Here is an 18,834-nt window from a genome sequence, read left to right as displayed (position 1 = left end):
TGTGTTGTCAAATTTCTCTGCCACGACCATGTTGGAGGCTGGAGACGGTCTGGATGACATCATATCTGAAGAGGCTTTGCAGGAGTCCATCTCAGACATTCAGGGGGAGCTATGGTTAATTTTTTTCCTGAGGAGCCTAAGTTCCTCAGTTTTTGGTTGGGGAAGAAGTTCCTATTACAGTTCTCGACTGCTATCATTGGTCTGAGCCTTCTCAGTTTTTTTGGAGGGGATGTTCCCTTAAAAAAATAAATAAATAAATAAAACATGTTTCTTCTGCTCAGGGATCCACAAAGTGAGTGGCAGGCCTTTACTCAGGGGCTATTTACTGCTTTAATGTCCTTAAAGCCTCCTCAAGGGGTTTCAATTACTGATCCTCATTGGTCTTCTATTCCTCTTAAAAAGCATAGAGAAAAGGATTCTTCTGAGGATGAGTTGGATTTGGATAAGGAATCCTTGACTTATGCTACTCACATTACTTCTCCTTTAGACTATGGGTCAGAGAAGGAGGAATCTATTAGTCCAGATGTTCCTTTTGAGGAAATGCCCTTTGGGGACTCATTCTCTAGGATGATGGATTTTTTTTTTAAGTGGGATTGTGCTCAGGTCTCTGTAATCAACAAGAGGTACTATGAGATGCTGCAGTTAGAATCCCCTAAACTTAGGGCAATTCCACCTGTTTTGGCTACTTTGCTGGATGCTTTTTGCAATGCCTATCATGCACCGGATTTTCTGTCCCCTGATCCCAAGAAGCCTAATAGGGTTTATAGGATGCCTGAGGATTGTTCTTTCCTATATAAATGTCCTGCTGCTGACCCCTCTGTCATCTCTGTAGTCTCTAATAAGTCATCTCAATTGCTTCATTCGCCCAAGTTATTGCCTTCTGACAAGGATAGCAGAACTGGAAAGGTTGGGTAAGAACATTTACACTTCTGCTACCCTAGCTTTTAGGGCTATTAATTATCACATCCATATGTCTAGGTATGTACTGACTCTTCTTTTTCAGGCCTGTCAGCTTATTTCTTATTTTCCAGACTTCGAGGGTAAAACTTCTGTTCTTTCCTTGCTAGGAACTTCCTCTCAAGTCATTCATCATTCTATTAAATGTAGTTATGATGCAGCAGATGCCACTTCTAGGGTTGCCGTTTCTGGTTCATTAATGAGGAGGTATTCTTGGCTTGGGCTTCAACCTCTACCTGATGATATTACAGCTAAGCTGATGGATGCTCCTCTGGATTCTAAACTTTTGTTTGGGGAAGCTGCTGCAAGTTTGTTTAAGTCCCTTCATGATAAGGATAAGGCCTTACAGAAACTTAAACTTGTGTTTGTTCTCCTGTGCCTACATTTCAGAGACAATAACCCACAAAGCCTGCCTCTGTTCATAGGCTATCCTACCCTTCTACTAAAGGTAGGTAGAGTGGTAACAGGCTCCCCCCTGCTAAGGTTACTCAGTTTTCAAGGACTCTGAAGTTTTCCTTTCCAGACAAACCAGGTGCTGTATGACTGTCCATCTTTTCACAGCCACATTCCTGTTTCTCTTTACGTTTCTCTTTCTCTTCCTGTTTGGCTTCGTATTACTCACGGTTCTTGGGTTCTGTGGATTATTCATCAGAGGTACTTCATGGTGTGGAAATCCCATCCTCCTTTTATGGATTTTTCTCAGCCTCCTTGGTAACAACTTCCATTTTTCCCAGACGTTCCTCAAAATCTCTTGACTCAGGGTACTATTCAAGAGGTGCCTGTGTCCCAAAGGGGGAAAGGGTTCTACTCCAGACTGTTTCTAGTGCCCAGAAAAGAGGGCACTTGGAGACCTATTCTAGACCTCTCTCATCTAAACACTTTTAGAAATTCCAAAAGTGCCTTCCTTTTGGATGTTGTCCTTCAGATGTTGTTTCCTCTCTTGCTCCCTCCGGCTGATATGGTGTCTCTGGATCTCAAGGATACTTATCTTCATATTCCCATCCATACTCTTTTCAGGAGGTTTTTGCATTTCTCTGTTGCTTCCTGGCATTTTCAGTTCTGTGCTTTGCCCCTTAGCCTTTCTACTGCCTCACGGGTGTTCACCAAATACCTTGCTCTGTGATTCCTTTTTTGCAGGCTTCAAGCAATCCAAATATTTCCTTACTTAGATGACCTGTTGATTCAAGCATCCTCTCCAGAGACCCTTTTGCAAAATCTTCATTTTGCCATTTCCCTTCTTCAGAGCCTGGAGTTCACTATAAATTTCAAAAAGTCTTCTCTGACTCCTTCTCAGGATCATGTTTTTCCGGGTTGCAGGATTCAGATGGTGCCAATGCTTGCATCCCTGCCCCTTCCAAATCTTTAACTGTCATTTCTTTCTTTCAAACTCTTCTTTCCCTGGCTTCCATTACCACCAGGAGTTTCTGAGAGTTCTGGATTTCATGGCATCCACCATTCAGATGCTCCCTCAGGCTAAACGTCACATGAGAAAGTTTCGGTGGTTTCTGAAGTCAGTGTGGCTCCAACATGCACATCCTCCAGACTTTGTAGTTCCTCTTCTTCCTTGTCTCACACAAGAACTTCACTAGTGGATTCAGCAGTTATCTGCGAATCCAGAGATCCCTTTTCATCCCCCACTTCCCTCTCAGAAATTGTTCACAGATGCTTCAGATATGGGATGGGGCAGCATTTGGCTCCCTAAAACTACAGGGGGTCTGTTTGCCTCATTAGCAGAAGGAGAACATCAGTGTCAAAGAGATGAGAGCTCTTCTGCTGGCTCTTCAGGCCTTTCATCCTCTTTTCTCTCCAGGGCCTCTAAAGGTGTTCACAGACAACACCACAGTGATGTGGTATATCACCAAACAGGGAGGAACGGTATCTTATCTTCTTTGCTGGTAAGCACTTCTGGTACGCGATCATGCTGTCAAGTATCATAGGTTCATAGGTAGGTACTAGGCTATCGGCCCAAGGGCCTAAGTAAGCCTAGCCAACAAGGTTCCCTGGCTTACGTCACCCAAGAAAGTTATTTTCCTGTGCCCCTGTTGAGCAGAGCCACAGAAGTGATCCCCGGGGTGTATGTCCTATTTCCCATCCACTCATCAAGATTTTTCTTGAAGAGTGCTAATGAGGAACTTTGCTTGACATAGATGGGTAGTTTGTTCCAGAGTATGGGAAGTCTCTGGGACAGGAATCTATCCCTCCAGCATGTCCTGTTTATTGTGGTGACAAGATTTAGGTCCCTAGAGATTGTGCTCGGAGGGATTGGGATTTCTTTAGGTGTAACATGTCCAACAGCTCTGGGTTTGACATAGCTTTATATGTTAGGCAGAGATCACCTCGGAGTTGGCGATATGCTATGGAGTAAAGCTGGAGTTTTTTGAAACAGTCATTGTAGGGCATCTGTTTGAGGCCAGTAATCATCTTTGTGAGGTACTTCTGTGGCCTTTCCAGGTGCTGCAGATGTCTTGTGAGGTACCTTCCAAAAGAGCCATTGTACTCTATAATGGATCTAATGAGTGTCGAGTAGAGGGGAACAATGCCCTCTTTTTTTCTGGATGAGAACCATTTTGTGATGAGGTGTGCCACGTAAAAGGATTTCCTGACTACTGTGGCGATGTGATTATCAAAGGAGAGACTACTCTCCACCTGGGTCCCAAGGTCTCTTATCACACATTCTGCATTAAGTAGACTGCCACCTATGTGGTAGTTCATGGGTACAGAGTTTTTACCAAAGGGGATGACAATACACTTTTTGGCATTGAACTTGCGGCCATGGCTCTGACACCAGGCATCTGTCTCAGTGAGGCCCTTCTGTAGGATGTCCACATCATTTGGGGATGCGACTATGGCTCCTAGTTTGTTAGCCTGTACTTCAGAGAAGTAGATACCAAACAGGAGAGGTCCCAGGACTGAACCCTGTGGTACTCCACTTGTCACTGGTTTGAAGACAGATTTGGAGTCTGCAACTTTTACAGTGTGTGTTCTGTCAGTGAGCCAGTTGGCTACCCATCTTGTGACGTAGGGATTTATACCTAGTATAGTGAGTTTAGCTATAATTCCAGAATGGGGGATGGTGTTAAAAGCCTTGGTGAGGTCAAGATAGGCTGTGTGTACCACCTTACCCTCGTCTACGGCTTTGGTGATTGCCTCAAAGAAGTTGATCATGGTCAGGAGGCATGATATGCCTTTCACAAACCCGAACTGGGTGGGGTCCAGAATTTGGAGGTTACCAATGTCTTTGTTTATGAGTTCCATGATGATACATTCCATGGCCTTACAGACAAGGCTTGTTAGGCTAATAGGGCAATAGTTCCCAGGATCAGTGGTGGCTCCCCCTTTGTGGAGTGGGATAACTGTTGCTGTGTGCCATTCAGTGGGCACAAAGCCTGACGTGAGGCTATGATTGAACATGGTGCTTAGGTGGGAAGCCAGTTCATTCTGAAGTTCATGTAAAACGCAGCCTGGGGTGTTGTCCAGTCCCATGGATGCTGTGTTTTTGGCTTTAGAGAGTGCAGCTTTTACCTGCATAGTTGTGTTTACAGGGACTCTGCATTCTTCCTGTATAGATATGGGCCCTTTATGGGGTGAGAGGGGGGTAAAGTTAGCACTGAACCTATCTGTCAGGATGTTAGCAATATCAGTTGGTTCTGCAATTTTCACGCCGTTGTGCTGTAACTCAGAACAGATCTGGATGTTGCCATTGAGATTCTTGACATAGCTATAGAATGCTTTGTGGTTGTCCCTAGAATCAGTGGTGATTTTGATTTCCTAGCTAGTTTTGGAGGATCTTATAAGGGATCTCAGATTTTTACTGAGGCTGACCAGGGAGCTCCTCCACTCATGGTATTTTACTCTCTTTTGCAACAGTTTCTACCTTCTGTTGTACAGTTTGTTTATGGCAGGGGACCACCAGATTGGCTTCCTTTTTTTTTGGAGGATAGCATATTGGTTCTGTTTGGGATAGCACGATCCATGCACTCATGTAAGTGCTTACAGAGTGCATTTGTGTAGGATTCAGCAGTCATAATTGTATTGTCCATCTGTATGGGTGTCATGACGTTCGCCACTTCTGTCTTAAGAAGCATGAAGTTGGCTCTGGAGAAATTTTTTACCGTGGTTTCCTTAATGGGGGGGGGTGGGATATGGATATCTAGGGTGATTAGCTTATGGTTGGATCTGACCAACGAGGAGTTGATCAACTGACTCTTCAGGCAGTTTATATCCCTTCTGGTCAGAACACTGTGGCAGACACTCTGTGCAGGTCCTTAACCGAGTCCCATGAATGGATGCTTCACAGGGATGTGTTTCTGGACATTATCCACCACTGGGGTATTCCTTAAGTGGATCTTTTTGCATCCCCTCTGAATAGACAACTTCCTGTGCATTGTGCCAGAGCCCCAGGTCCTCTAGTGTGGAAGGTAGACACCCTCTCATTTTCTTGGAAGGGGATGTTTCTTTATGCATTCTGTTCCCTTCCTCTCATTCCAAAAGTCATCTTCAGAATTCAACAGGATACTCCCAAAATCTTGCTGGTGACTCCCTTTTGGCCATGACAGCACTGGTTCCTTCTACAGGAAACCTACTACTAGGAAATCCTACTCATCCAAATGGAAGAGGTTTTCTATTTAGTGTCTCTCTCATAACCTGGACCCACTTACTGTGGATGTTCCTTTGGTTCTCTTTTATTTGTATGAGTTGCTCAATGCTGGTTTGGCCTATTCTTCTATTAAGGCCCACTTACCATCTTTCTCTGCTTGTCTGCCTTTTTCTCCTCCTTTATCTTCTAGATTTCAGGTTAAACAATTTCTTAAAGGCTTCCTTAATATTAGACCTCCCAGGAAGCTTGTTCCTACTCGCTGGGATCTTAATTTTGTTTTGGAGAAGTTGACTCAGGCTCCTTTTGAGCCTGCTGCTTCAGTTTCCTTGCTACATTGTTCCTGGAAGACAGTTCTTTTGTTAGCTCTTACTTCTGCCATATGAGTGTCTGAGTTGCAGGCCCTTATGGCTTGTCCTCCTTTTTTGCTCTTTCATGAGGACAAACTGTCCTTGCGCACTAACCCTTCTTTTATGCCTAGGGTCATTAATGAGCTATAACTGAATCAGTCTATTAATCTGCCTACTTTTCCTCTGTCCACAATGTGACAGTGAGAGGGTGCTGTATTCTATGGACATGCATAGGGAACTCAGTGTTTATTGGACAAGAATAGGCTATTAGAAAATATTATTGGTTATTTGTTTCTTTTCATCCTGGAACTTTGGGACTTGCTGTATGCAAACAAACTATTTCTTCATGGATTTCTAAAGCTATTTCCTTTTGTTACACTTTTCATGGCAAGAGCCTTTCTTCTCCAGTTAAGGCTCATTCTACTAGAGCTGTGGCTTCTTCAGGTGCTTTTTTCAAGGGCTTAGATATTAACTCTATTCTTGAATCAACTACCTGGACTTCTGTGCAAACCTTTAGCAAGAAGTGCAAGTTAGATGGCATCTCTAGAGCTAGGGCTGGTTTTGTTAGTGCCACTCTCAATGGCTTTTTGGGGGTTTTTCTGTACCTTCCCCCTCCCAAGTTTCCTTTTGAGTTTTGGCACTCTCCCATCTATTAAGAATACTGCAGCAGTGAATATAAGGACATAGAAGAGTTGTGTAAACTCTTACCATAATGGTAGATGTCCTTGCCTTCACTGCTGAAGCATTCACTACCTCCCACCATCCCCCTAGTCTTTTGTCGTCCTGGATGTACAGGTTTCCTCTTGGGTTTCTTGGACTGTGTTCCTACTGGGGAATTCAGTTCTGATTATGGTAGGCCTGAATGTCACCTTTATGCCCTATGCTACAACACCAAGAAATTTATTTTGAATAAAAAAATATTAAATAAAAACCATACAACTTAAAAAAAACTCTCTATAAAAATGCAATCCTAAAATCAGGGAATTACAAATATTTTGCTAAAACATTAGAAAAATACATTTCTTGGTGTTAAGGTATTTGAATAATAAGATCACTGAAGGGCAGTATGAGTCCTAGTTCTTCCATTCCATGTCATATACAACAATATCAGTGTGTGTATTAAAAGGTTATGTATATATATATATATATATATATATATATATAGATATAGATATATATAGATATATATAGATATATATATATATATATATATATATATATATATATATATATTTTTTTTTTTTTTGTTTAAGTTTTGTTAATGTTATTGGTTTATGATATGTAGACACATATTTATGATTTATTTGTGTGTACAATTTTTTTTTATTGAATTTTATTGTCTTTAAGTAATAAGTATTTGGACTGTTACCATGCAAATGTCTGAGTTTTGTAATTGGGTAATTATTAATTAGTTAAATGAAGAGTATATAATGGATGATGGGAATGCTGGTTAATTAATCTGATGAAGTTCTGTATTGAATGAAAAATGTGATGAGCAAGTTAAGTGTTTTATTTTAAGTGTTTAATACATTTTTCAGTCCGCAAGTTCATGGTGCTCCTGGTGTCTAATTCTGTTTGTTTATTTCCCATTTTTACTTCTGCCTCCAAGAAAAACACTGTCACACTCCAATCTCTAACAGCATTTGCCTATTCATTATAAACTCACCTCTGTCAGCATAACTGTATCAACCTAGAAGAAGCCAAATGGCTACCCATAAAACAAATATCTAACCTACTGTTAGAATCCCAACTCTGCAAACTACTCTATCTCCAGACATTTACTCCCACTGCAGCTAGGCTTCATGAAAAAAAAATCCTTGTACATCCTGAGACACTACTCACAAGCCACACCAACTCTTATTGCCCCTGAACCAAACTCCACAGCACTGCACATGCATTCTCCTCTCAAGGACCTAGCTTTAGCAAGCTTTGACCAAAAGGAAATCAACACTTACTCCAAATTCAGAATGCAACCCAAAAAGCACTTATTCATCTAAGCGAAATACTCCTGCTTCAACACAGGGCAAATCACCTAACACATTATCCCTACCTCATTTCCACGAGTCTTCTCTTTTCTGAGATTTACTGAAGGTTGATACTCTTTATAAATTAATGTATATATTGTACATTACACTTTACTTGTTCACACAAATGTATATATAGTTTTTTCTATGTAACTAGTCTGAACCACACAGTTATTGCTTACATTTCTGTATTTTTTGTTTGTGAAACATTTTGTATTTCACCCCCTCTGAGACTGAAAATGGTTAATAGTGATCAGTGTACTGCCCCAGAAAACAACAACATAAACAAATGAAAAGGCAATACAGTTTGGGGATTAAATGTGCAACAACCAAAATATACTCTTGCACAGAAATAAATGTAAAATAAAAAATTTTGAACAGACAAATGGAATAAGAAAATATTGTCTGTCAGCTGCCTGGTTCTACCACTACAACCAACTGAAGTTAACTGTAGTCTAGCTACAACTGACTTTTATTACCTTTTAGCCATTTTAAAATAGAAACAGACAAAATTCATAGCTATAAGCTAGGTGACTCAGTGGCAGTCTGTCTCTCTCTTAGGCTTGTTTAAAGTTCTCAAAATACTCTAAGAGAAAAACCCTAAATGACTGGATTAACCACTGAGACAATTTTTGGGCAAAGAGTACTTTATTTGAAAAAATTCCAAAACAGTTTTATATAATGAGTCAGCACCAGGAAATATTAAGTTAGCATATTCCCTTAAGCTAAATCCCTGATTTTTACTTGTTTGCTTTTTGTCAATGAATCCTGGCTATTCACTTCCCACTGAGTCAAATTGTTGACTCCAGATAACATCCTTCACATCAAGGCTACTTAAATAACCAGAAAGGTCCACTTCAAAACAAGATAATATAGCTTTTGATGGAATGTGAGTGTGCATGTGTGTCTGTATATAACAGTTTCAGTTTTAAAAGTTCTGCTGCATTTCTAAAAAGCAAAAATAATTATACATTCTATACAGCTTTTCATGGTTTACATCTTTACTTCATCTTTACTGAAAAAAATAATTGCATGTTTTGTAAAGCTTTTTACATTTCACATCATTGTTGCATCTATAATGGAAAGAAATTGCAGGTGTGTTACAGCTTTTCACACCTGTCACAGTGTATTCTGTCCTCCAGGAATTCTGTCTCTATTCTGAATTTACTTGGCCTCAAAGTTGCTTACCAGCACTAGGTAAGGAGTCACAAAATGCAACCACAAGGCAGAAGAATGGCAGGATCCAGCTTGGGAGGCATCTTGCAATTGTTGGTTGTTGGTGGTTCTTCTGATGTTCTCTGATAGACACAGTTCTGATTGTTTGTAGCAACTATGCTCACATAAATGCAGTTCTGCAGTCTGTGCATGCCACATTTGACAAGGATGGTGTATCCAGCCACTGTACTTGCTAATATTTTCTGACATTTGCATTGTTAAAACATGATCCCAATGTTCATAAATGAAAGGTCCTTTGTTCAGGACTTGAAATGCCACTTTCTTCTAAGTAAGCCCCTGCAGTCATCATATCACGACATAAGACCCACACTGGCAGTGCTGCTATTGCCTGCAAAAGCTGTCTAACATGAAGCATTGTCAAAAGTGCCAATTCTTCACCCCAGATGCCGTCTGGATATTCAGAGATAGCTTGATACTTATTTCAATTTTTTAAATGACATCTGTGGATAGTGTCTACTACAGGGATCAGTGAGAAAGACTTTCACAGAATCCATGAGCAGTTCAAGACTTACAGGTGAAAGTAAGAAGATAATAGACCATACACTGGCCAAGTTATTCTCCTGAAAATTCCACTCATGGGATTCTATTTCTTCACAAGTAGTATGCTGTCCCTCAGCTAGTAAGTACACACCTGTCATTAGCCAATAACAAGAGGACTTCTGGAAGCACACCCCTGCCCACCACCTTAGCGATGCATCCTCGGGTACCTAAATCAAATTTCCTATGTTTTAGTATCCGCATTATAGCCAAGCCTGGCCTGGTCATGTACAGCAATCTTTGTGGCTAGGTTTGTTTTCCTGCACTATTTGAGACAATGGAGTTCATCCAAATGTTGCAAATGCATTCACAATTTAACATTTGATGAGACATATCCTCAGAAGTGCAGGAGTATTCTCTTAAGGAATATGGTTTAATGTCAGTACCAGTCCCAACGCAGGCCTCTCAGAACCAATCACTAGCTTTGGAATATGTTGTCCTTAACACCACTGTCCTGTCTTCTAACACCTTGTATTCTTCTATCACCCACTCAGTGTTTTGCATGCTGGGTGAGCATATGTTGCCACCTACTAAGTGATTGTGAGGGAAGTCTCCACTCATTCATTTCTCTAGGAAAGAGAAACTCCTAGACAAGGAAGCCACTTATTGTGGCAGTCTTTATGGGGAATCTGTCTCCCACACTGGCATTTACCCTTCCTGGATGGCATTAACCCCAAGGAGAAGAAAAAAGTAAGAAAAAACAAAATCCATAATGGGGCACTTATCTGCAACTGCAATAAAAGTAAGCAAACACGCATAGGTAGTCACTGGAGAACAAAAATGCATTCAACTGGCAGAAAACGGATGCAGGTAAACATATTGATGGTAAAAAGACACTTTCAGATTGCTGGCAAAGAAATTCAGATTATGGTAGGCCTGAATGTCACCTTTATGCCATATGCTACGCAAGGAGCATTTGGGTGAAGTTTAACGTACCTTTTAAAAGCAACAACTAGTCTTTGGGAGACTGGTCGGATGTTCCATCTATTAATCTCATCCCACAATCCTGTAACTGGAATGTGTTGAACCAACTGACATTACATGACTCAGTTCATCATTTTAACAAAACATTTCTTAATATACTCAAGGATATGGCCCCACTAAGAAAAAGGAGTGTAAAAAGCAGCCCTGCTGCATGGCAACTCGCATAATCAGACAAGTTATGATAAATAGGGTTGGCGTTAACGCTTGGAAAAAGTGGGCAACAAATAAATCTCAACAAAACCTAGAACAATGCAAAAATCTATGCAACAAAACCTGGTTATGACAGACAAGAAGCTGTACTACCTCAATCTACAAAATAATAATAGCTACAACATAATAATTTTTAGTCTACTATATCCAAACTTTTATACCCTGGCTGCAATGAACCATCCATCCCCACTCCCAATACATCCCCATTTCACACAGCTACAACTTTCAAAATATATTTCATCAATAGTTTAGTCAACTTAATCAAAGATGATCCTACAAAGGAAATGTACTCCTCACTTCAGGCTATAAACAGTAATACCACATTCTCCTTTCATCCCATACTAACAGTTTTTATCAAAACATATCTACAAAAACTTAATCTTTGCTCACAGGCTGCAGACACTATCCCTGCTGAATTCCTAAAGCTAACTACAGATTACAGATCCCCTGGCCTATCCTGTTTCTATAGTTATACACAGATGAATTAAAGAGTATTTTGTTCCTTCACTATGGAAAAAATTCTCACATCATTCCCCTCCACAAAGGAAGTAACTCCACCAATCTGTCTTACTGTAGGCCTATTACTATACTGTCTCCACTCTCAAAAACAATGGAAGATGTATACACAAACAATTACTTCATTACTGCCTTAGCAATCAACTTCTCACTCCCATTCAGCATGGCTTCCACCCAAGTCATAGTATCTCTACAGCCTTTCTTTCCATCACAAATGCAATCAGCCAAGCCAGGGATAAAGCCCAACGTGTTGCTGCTTTATTTCTTGACCTATCAAAAGCCTTTGACACAGTGTCTCATCACAAACATTCTAACGGTTCTGTCCTATGGTGTGAAAGCTATCTGCAAGGTAGATATCAGTTATACAAATGGTAAAGTTCTCTCTCTCTCGCTCCTACTTTTTACCTTTCTCCACAAGTCTGTCACAAGGTTCCCTACTTGAACCTCTTATCTTTAACATTTTCTCTAACAATCTACACACTGCCAGTGAACAGGCCACTTTAATCCAATGCATGGATGATACTAGCCTAATATGCAGTGCTGATAACCTTCCATTCCTTCAAAACAGGATCCAGAAATCCTTCACATCTATTGAATTCTGGCTGAACAATGCATAACTCCTCCTAAATCCCCCCCAAAAAAACAAAACTACTTCTGTTCCTTCCCAAAGCACTTGTGCATAACAAACATTACTCTGTCATTACATCGGGAGACAACATTTCTATAGATGTTTCTCATAAAAAAAATGCTTTGTATGATAATTCATGACAATCTTAAATGTGAGTCACATTTACATCAAGTAATTAAAAAAACTCACAAAAGTTGAGAACCATATAAAGAGCCAAAAATTACCTCTCTGATGCTACTCAGAACTCCCTTGTCACTACTCATCTCCTACCTTCCCTGCTGTATGCCTCCCATATACTAACAAATGTACAGACTGTGCTTAAAAACAAACTTGAAGAATGCTACAATAAAGGTGGATGCTTAGTGCATGTATACCTTATAAAAAACATCATTGGATTGCACTTAAACAATTTCAACTAGCTGGTTAGATTTACCTTCTATCTCCTATACTCACAGTTTCTCATAATCCTTATAATAACCACAAATTCCCAGCAATGCCTACCACTAAATAATATTCTACATACTCACTCACCAGATCACTGCACTCTAAATACAAATTACTCTTCTGAACTCACAACAGGTAACTCTCTCTGTTCTCTATCTTTGTAGCCAAATCTTGGAACTCTGTCCTCCTAACACTTAGACAAGACTTTAATCCATCCTCTTTCAAATGTGGCCTACAACTACACTTAACTGACTCTTGGAATTGCTCCTGTTTATCCCCAGTATAACTTTACTAAACACTTTCAATTCATCCAGGCTATACCTTATTCATACTTGCAGAAGACATGCCCCATATTCCGACATCTAAGACACAAGAGACTTACTTACACAGAACATATAAACTCATAGTCTTCCGCATACCCTCCTTTCACAATACTCCCTTTCTAAACACTTACATCTGACTCATCTTGCATTTACTGTCTTCACTACCATGTCTCCCTTTACTTCATGTATCCTTTCTTCTCCACCATGACCTAGCAAACTGTATCCACACTCCCACAGAATGGCTTCATATAAATCCACTGATTACTATCTTATCTATAATTGTAAATACTAACTTTGGGTCTTTAAGAAGCTGTTCTGTTTTATATTACACTTCTTGTCATACTTACTTTTGAGATGTTTACTATATATTGTACTCAATGTCACCTTTATTTGTGTATGTGCCCATTAGTTTTGTATTCATTTGTACATGTTTTGCCTATGTGTAGCTAAAAGATACTTTTCTCCTTTGGTCTCCAGTGAGAATGAAATGGGCTATTGCTCAGTTAAACTTCCTGGTATACAAAAGACAAATAAATGAATGAATGAATGAATGAATAAATGAATTAATGAATAAATAAGCAAGCCCGGATAGCCAAGCACCTCACCTATATAGTATTTTCAATGGTACACTTTGAAAGCTAGCACCATGATATATAACATGGTGTCAGTGGTACAGATTAGATTTAAAGCTCTTAGCCTGACAGTTTGGTGGCAGTGGTGGGATCATAAAGCCATACCCTGAAAATTAGAAACCTGAAATATCCAAATGGCTGCACAAAAGGAATGAACTTCATAAACATTAACATGACTATGGTATTGTTAGATTGGTTGCAACTCTAAAACATCTTGTCAGTTTGATCACTAAGAATATCTAGCCATATCACAAAAGACAAATAAACCAACAAACAAAAAGAAAACCTAACAATAATAGACAATAATAAATATATTAGAAGTAATTTAAAAATAGAACTACTTTTATTTATTTATTTTATTTTATTTGCAGTTGTTTAACCAGGATAGTCCATTAGGCCTAATGAACCCATTTTCAATGGAGTCCTGGGGAGAAAAGCTCCTAAATACATATTACACAAAGATTAATATACACACAGATTGCATGTAGATTACAGAGGTAAACAAACTATGCTTAATATACTCTTAAAAGCTCCTAAATACATGTTACACAAAGATTAATATACACACATAGATTGCATGAAGATTACAGAGGTAAACAAACTAAGCTTAATATACACACACACAGACTGCAGGTTCATTACAGAGGTAAACAGACTGATGAAAAGTATTTCAGTCAAAGGAAATGAATATCAAAATTTTTTTTTTTTTCCAGTTGGAATGAGGATAGGTAGTTAGATGGAGTAGGGTCAGGAGTTACTAGGTACTAGAGACAGGCAAGAATTTGTTATCTGGAATTTGAGAAAGGAAGGGAGAGGGTGAATGAAGTAGAGTGTTGGTTATGAGGGATGGGAGCAGGAGCATTCCCATGTGGAAGTTAGATGAGAGTGGAGTGATTTTTTAAAGGATTGGAGGCTAGTAGTGGTACGAATGGAGGGGGAAAGGGAGTTCCATAAGCCAGTTAAAGAGTGTGACAGGAGGTATTGTCCTGGGGGGTGGAGTGGTCGGTAAACTTCTATAAGGTTTTGATTATTAGATCTGAGAATTCTTTGTGTGTGGTGCATTTTAAAGGTAGTGGCAAGGGAGGGACAGAGGGAAGGCTGGAAGATGAGTTTATGGGCATAGGTGAGCTGAATGTAGGATAGGTAGTTTGGTAGTTCTAGCCAGTTTAGTTTGTGGAGAGATTCACAGTGATGTGTTGATGATTTGTTGCTAGTGGCGAATCTGGCAATTTTATTGTAGCAAGAAGACAGTTTGGTTTTGAGAGATGATTGTAGATTTGTTAGAAGGGGGGCTCCATAGAGAAGGGAGGGTAAGAGAAATGTAGTAGAGAGTAAATTTGGTAGTTGAGGTGAGAAACCGATTTTGTCGGTAGAGCATACCAATTTTTTGGTGGTTTTTTATGTTTAGTAGTAGATGGGAGTTGAATTTAAGCCTGTTGTCGATTTGAACTCCTAGTAGTTTGGCTTCAGATACCAGTTCAAGAGGTGTTGAATTTTGGCTGGTGATGGAGAATAAATTTTGATCGAAGTTCTTGGTTTTGGAGGAGGTAAAAATCATAAGTTTAGTTTTACTAGCATTGAGTGCAAGATGGTTGTCTTTCATCCATTGCTCTGTGGTAGAGAAGGCATCTTGAGTTAGTTTTAAAAGAGTTGGGATGGATGGGGCAGCACAGATGATTGTGGAATCATCTGCATATTGGATAACGCTAGTAAGAGGGATGGAGTGGTAAAAGTCATTAATGTAAATATTGAAGAGAAGGGGTCCTAGTATGGAACCTTGAGGGACACCTGTGGGGGTGTTGAGGAAGGAGGAGGTGGCCTTATTCCATTTGACTGCTTGTTGCCTATTGGAGAGATAGCTGGTAAACCATTTGAGGGAAGAGGGTGAGAGGTTTAGGTTATCTAGTTTAGTAATAAGAAGGTTATGAGAGATAGTGTCGAATGCCTTAGAGAGATCGAGAAGGATGGTAGATACAGTGAAGCCAAGATCTCTAGCTTTATTCACAGTTTCAAGGAAGGAAAGGAGAGCAGTCGTAGTGCTATGATGGGGTCTGAATCAGTGTTGGGTAGGGGTTAATAGGTTGTTGTCCAAGAGATGGGGGAGGAGTTGAAGGTGAATGCATTTCTCTAGGATCTTAGAAATGGGAGAGAGGATGGCGATGGGACAGAAGTTGGAAATATTAGTATTGTTACCTCCTTTGTGCAGGGGAATGATATAAGCTTTTTTCCAGATTTGAGGAACAAGACCTTCTTGGATAGAGCGGTTGATTAGTATACTGATAGGGAGGGCAATAGCATCAGCAGCTATGCTGAGGAAGTATGAGGGAATGTTATCAGGGGCATTGGTGCAAGGTTTTAGTTTCTGTAGGAGTTTTCTTATAGTAGAAGTAGGAATAGGTTTAATGAAAAATGGTGGGGGTTGAGAGGGTGAGGAGTGGGAGAAGGAAGCAGGAGGGGGAGGTGGGAAAGGAGAAGTGGTGGTAAGAGATGGATTGTTATTTGAGGAAGAAGTGGAGGTAGGAGGTGGATTATTATTTGAAGGAGGTGGGAGAGGAGAAGTGGTGGTAAGAGGTGGATTGTTATTTGAAGAAGAAGTGGAGGTAGGAGGTGGATTATTATTTGAAAAAGAAGAGGTAAGTTTTGAGATGGAGTCAATGAAGAAAAAATTGAATTGGGTAGCTAGATCAGAGTCTTGTATGTTTGTGGAGGGGTTAGGGTTTTCTGTATTACCGGGTTTTAGGAGGGTAGTTATACCTCTCCAGAACTTCTGTGGGTTGGTTTTATGGTTGCTTTGAAGTTGGATAAAGTAGTTTCAATGGTCTGATGTGATAAGTTTTTAACTGAGTTACGAAGTGTTTTGTATTCATTGAGGTTAGATATAGATTTGTTTCTTTGGAACTGTGTCCAGGCTTTATCTCTAAGTCGCATGGTGGCAAGTGTACTTTTGGTTAACCAGGGGGTGGTTTTCCTTTTTATTCTTTTAGTAATTAAGGGAGCATGATTGTTAAGGAGATGTAAGAAGGTAGTATTAAAGTGAGTTATAGCATCTTCAAGTGGTAGAGATTTTAGGGGGTACCAATTAAGTGATTTGAGGGTATCAGAGAAAGTTTCTGGGTTAAAGTTTCTAAGGGATCGAGTAGTTAAGTAAGTATGAGTAGCTAGCAAGGGAGAAAGAAGACGTCTAGTGAAGATGGGAAGGTGGTCACTGAGGAGTCAGGGAGGGTTCCACTGTCAGGATAGTTGTGGGGGTGGGAAACTAGAATCCAGTCTAAAATGCTGCCACTTGTGCAGTCTTTAGATGGCCTGGTTATGGAGTTAATGAGTTGAGAGTAGTTGTATAGGCTGATATTGAGGGGGTGAGCAGGGGACTGAATGGAGGACCAATTGATATTGGTATCTCCCATGATTATAGTTTCATTACAGATATTAGTTGATAGCCATGAGAGGATTTCTTCAAGTATTGGGACATTGTCTCCTGGGGGAATGTAAAGAGAGGCAATGTATATAGATTTTTGTTTGTTTAGCTGAAGATGAGCTAGTATTAATTCTGCGTTAGTGAATTTTGGAATGGCTTTATTATAGGGTGTTATGTGTAGGGAGGAAGAGTAGATTAGAGCCACTCCACCACCTTTTCTATGGGTTCTGTCTGTTCTGATGATAGAGTAATTAGGTGGTACTATCTCTTCATTTTTTATGTGGGGTTTTAGCCAGGTTTCAGAGATGGCAAGGATGTCAGGTTTGTTATGGAGTAGCCAGGCATGAAGATTTGGAATTTTGTTAGCTAAGCTGTGTGCATTAAGAGATGTAAGCAGGATGGATTTGGTTATAGAGGAGGAGGGGGTTGGTCCTGGGTTAGGGTGAATATCACCAGATAAAAGTATGGAAGTTAGAAGTTGAGTTATGTAGTAGAGGTATTTGGATTGTTTTGATTGAGAGATGTAAGTTGGAAGATTAGTGGGAGATAAGGACAGAGTAGTTGTTGAGTATTTAAGAGTGGGGAATAGTTTGAAATTAAAACATAGGTTGTTGTTGAAGGGATATAGTTCCGGGGAGATAGAGATGAAGAAGTTGGATTGTGATGTATGCAGAAGGTAGGTTGTCTGTGAGAATGGTGAGTAGGTGATGGGATAAGGTTGGGTAAGATAGTAGATGTAGCTAAGGTTTAAGAGGAGTAGTAGTTGAATTGGGAAGGATAAGTATCTTTTAAGCATGTTAGGGTTTAGATGAACAATATAGTGGTGTTGTGTAAGGAGGATGGGAGGGATGAGAAATAAGGCTAATGAGTAAGTGGGTGGGGATAGGAGGAGGAAGGGGTGGAGTTTAGTGGGTGGAGAGGAAGTTAGATGGGTTTAAATGTAGATGTAGTGGGGGTGGGTGGGAATTGGGGGTAGGGTGGGGGAGCGGAGTGAGCCCGTAGGGCGAACGGAGCGGGCAAGAGCAAGTAGCAGAGGATTCAGCAGAGACAATCAGCAAGCACCATTCACCTGGAGAAGGACAGAGGGACAGGTAATTAGCTGCTAGAAGAGCAGGTGAGGTGCAGGAGAGAGAGGCAGGTAAGGTGCAGGAGAGGGGATAGTGGAGAGGGGGAACTATGAAGAAAGAGTCTAAGTTAGTAATGACTAGGAGCTAAGGAGGAGTAGAAAGGGGAAAGAAGGCAACTGAGAATGTCTGTGAGATGATAGAGGAGGAAAGGCAGTGGACGAAGACTAAGAAAACTATGGGGAGGGAGAAGGGCACAAGGGTGAGTTACACTGCCACCTAGTGTGCAGAGTAGGAAATACAGTAGGTAACCAGGAAAGCTGGATAGGTAGGGAAGAGTAAGCTAAGTAGCTAGGGAAAAGACAGGAGAAGCTTTTAGTCAGGGAGAGGAGTCTGGCTGCTGGTTTACCTGACTCAGTGGCTTTAATTAGCTTACAAGTTTAATTACAAGACAAGAAATTGGATTAGCTTGCAGTATGGGTCAGTAGAGAAACATACTTTGTAAATTCTGTACAAACAGGTGAGTACACTGGGCAGCAAAAAAAAGGATGGTCCAATATGGCAAGGCTTGACGTGGATCAGGGGGTCCTTAGACACCAGGCAGGTCCCTTATTGCAATGTAGTCATTAGATTGCTGGGAGGGTGAAAGGTAAGAAGAAAGGGATTAGGATATGATAAAGCAACAAGAAGAGCTTTTAGTGAACAGATAGAAAAGTGGTAGAACAATAGTTCAGCAAGTATTAATAAAAATTAAACTATACATTCTTATGCAGCTACATTAAGAAATAGGCTAGCTTTACACATGCAGACCACAAGTAATCTAAAACACACTATGCAGGAATTAGCAAGGAAGATAACATAAATCAGTCAGAGGCATCAAAAAGGCAATTTCCAGCAAGAGGAAGACAATACATGTTGAA

This window comes from Protopterus annectens, chromosome 16.part0, assembly GCF_019279795.1.
Source record: "Protopterus annectens isolate FY-2018-M chromosome 16.part0, PAN1.0, whole genome shotgun sequence".
Taxonomy (NCBI): domain Eukaryota; kingdom Metazoa; phylum Chordata; order Ceratodontiformes; family Protopteridae; genus Protopterus; species Protopterus annectens.
The sequence above is the reverse complement of the archived record's forward strand: the minus strand, read 5'-3'. Positions refer to the sequence as shown.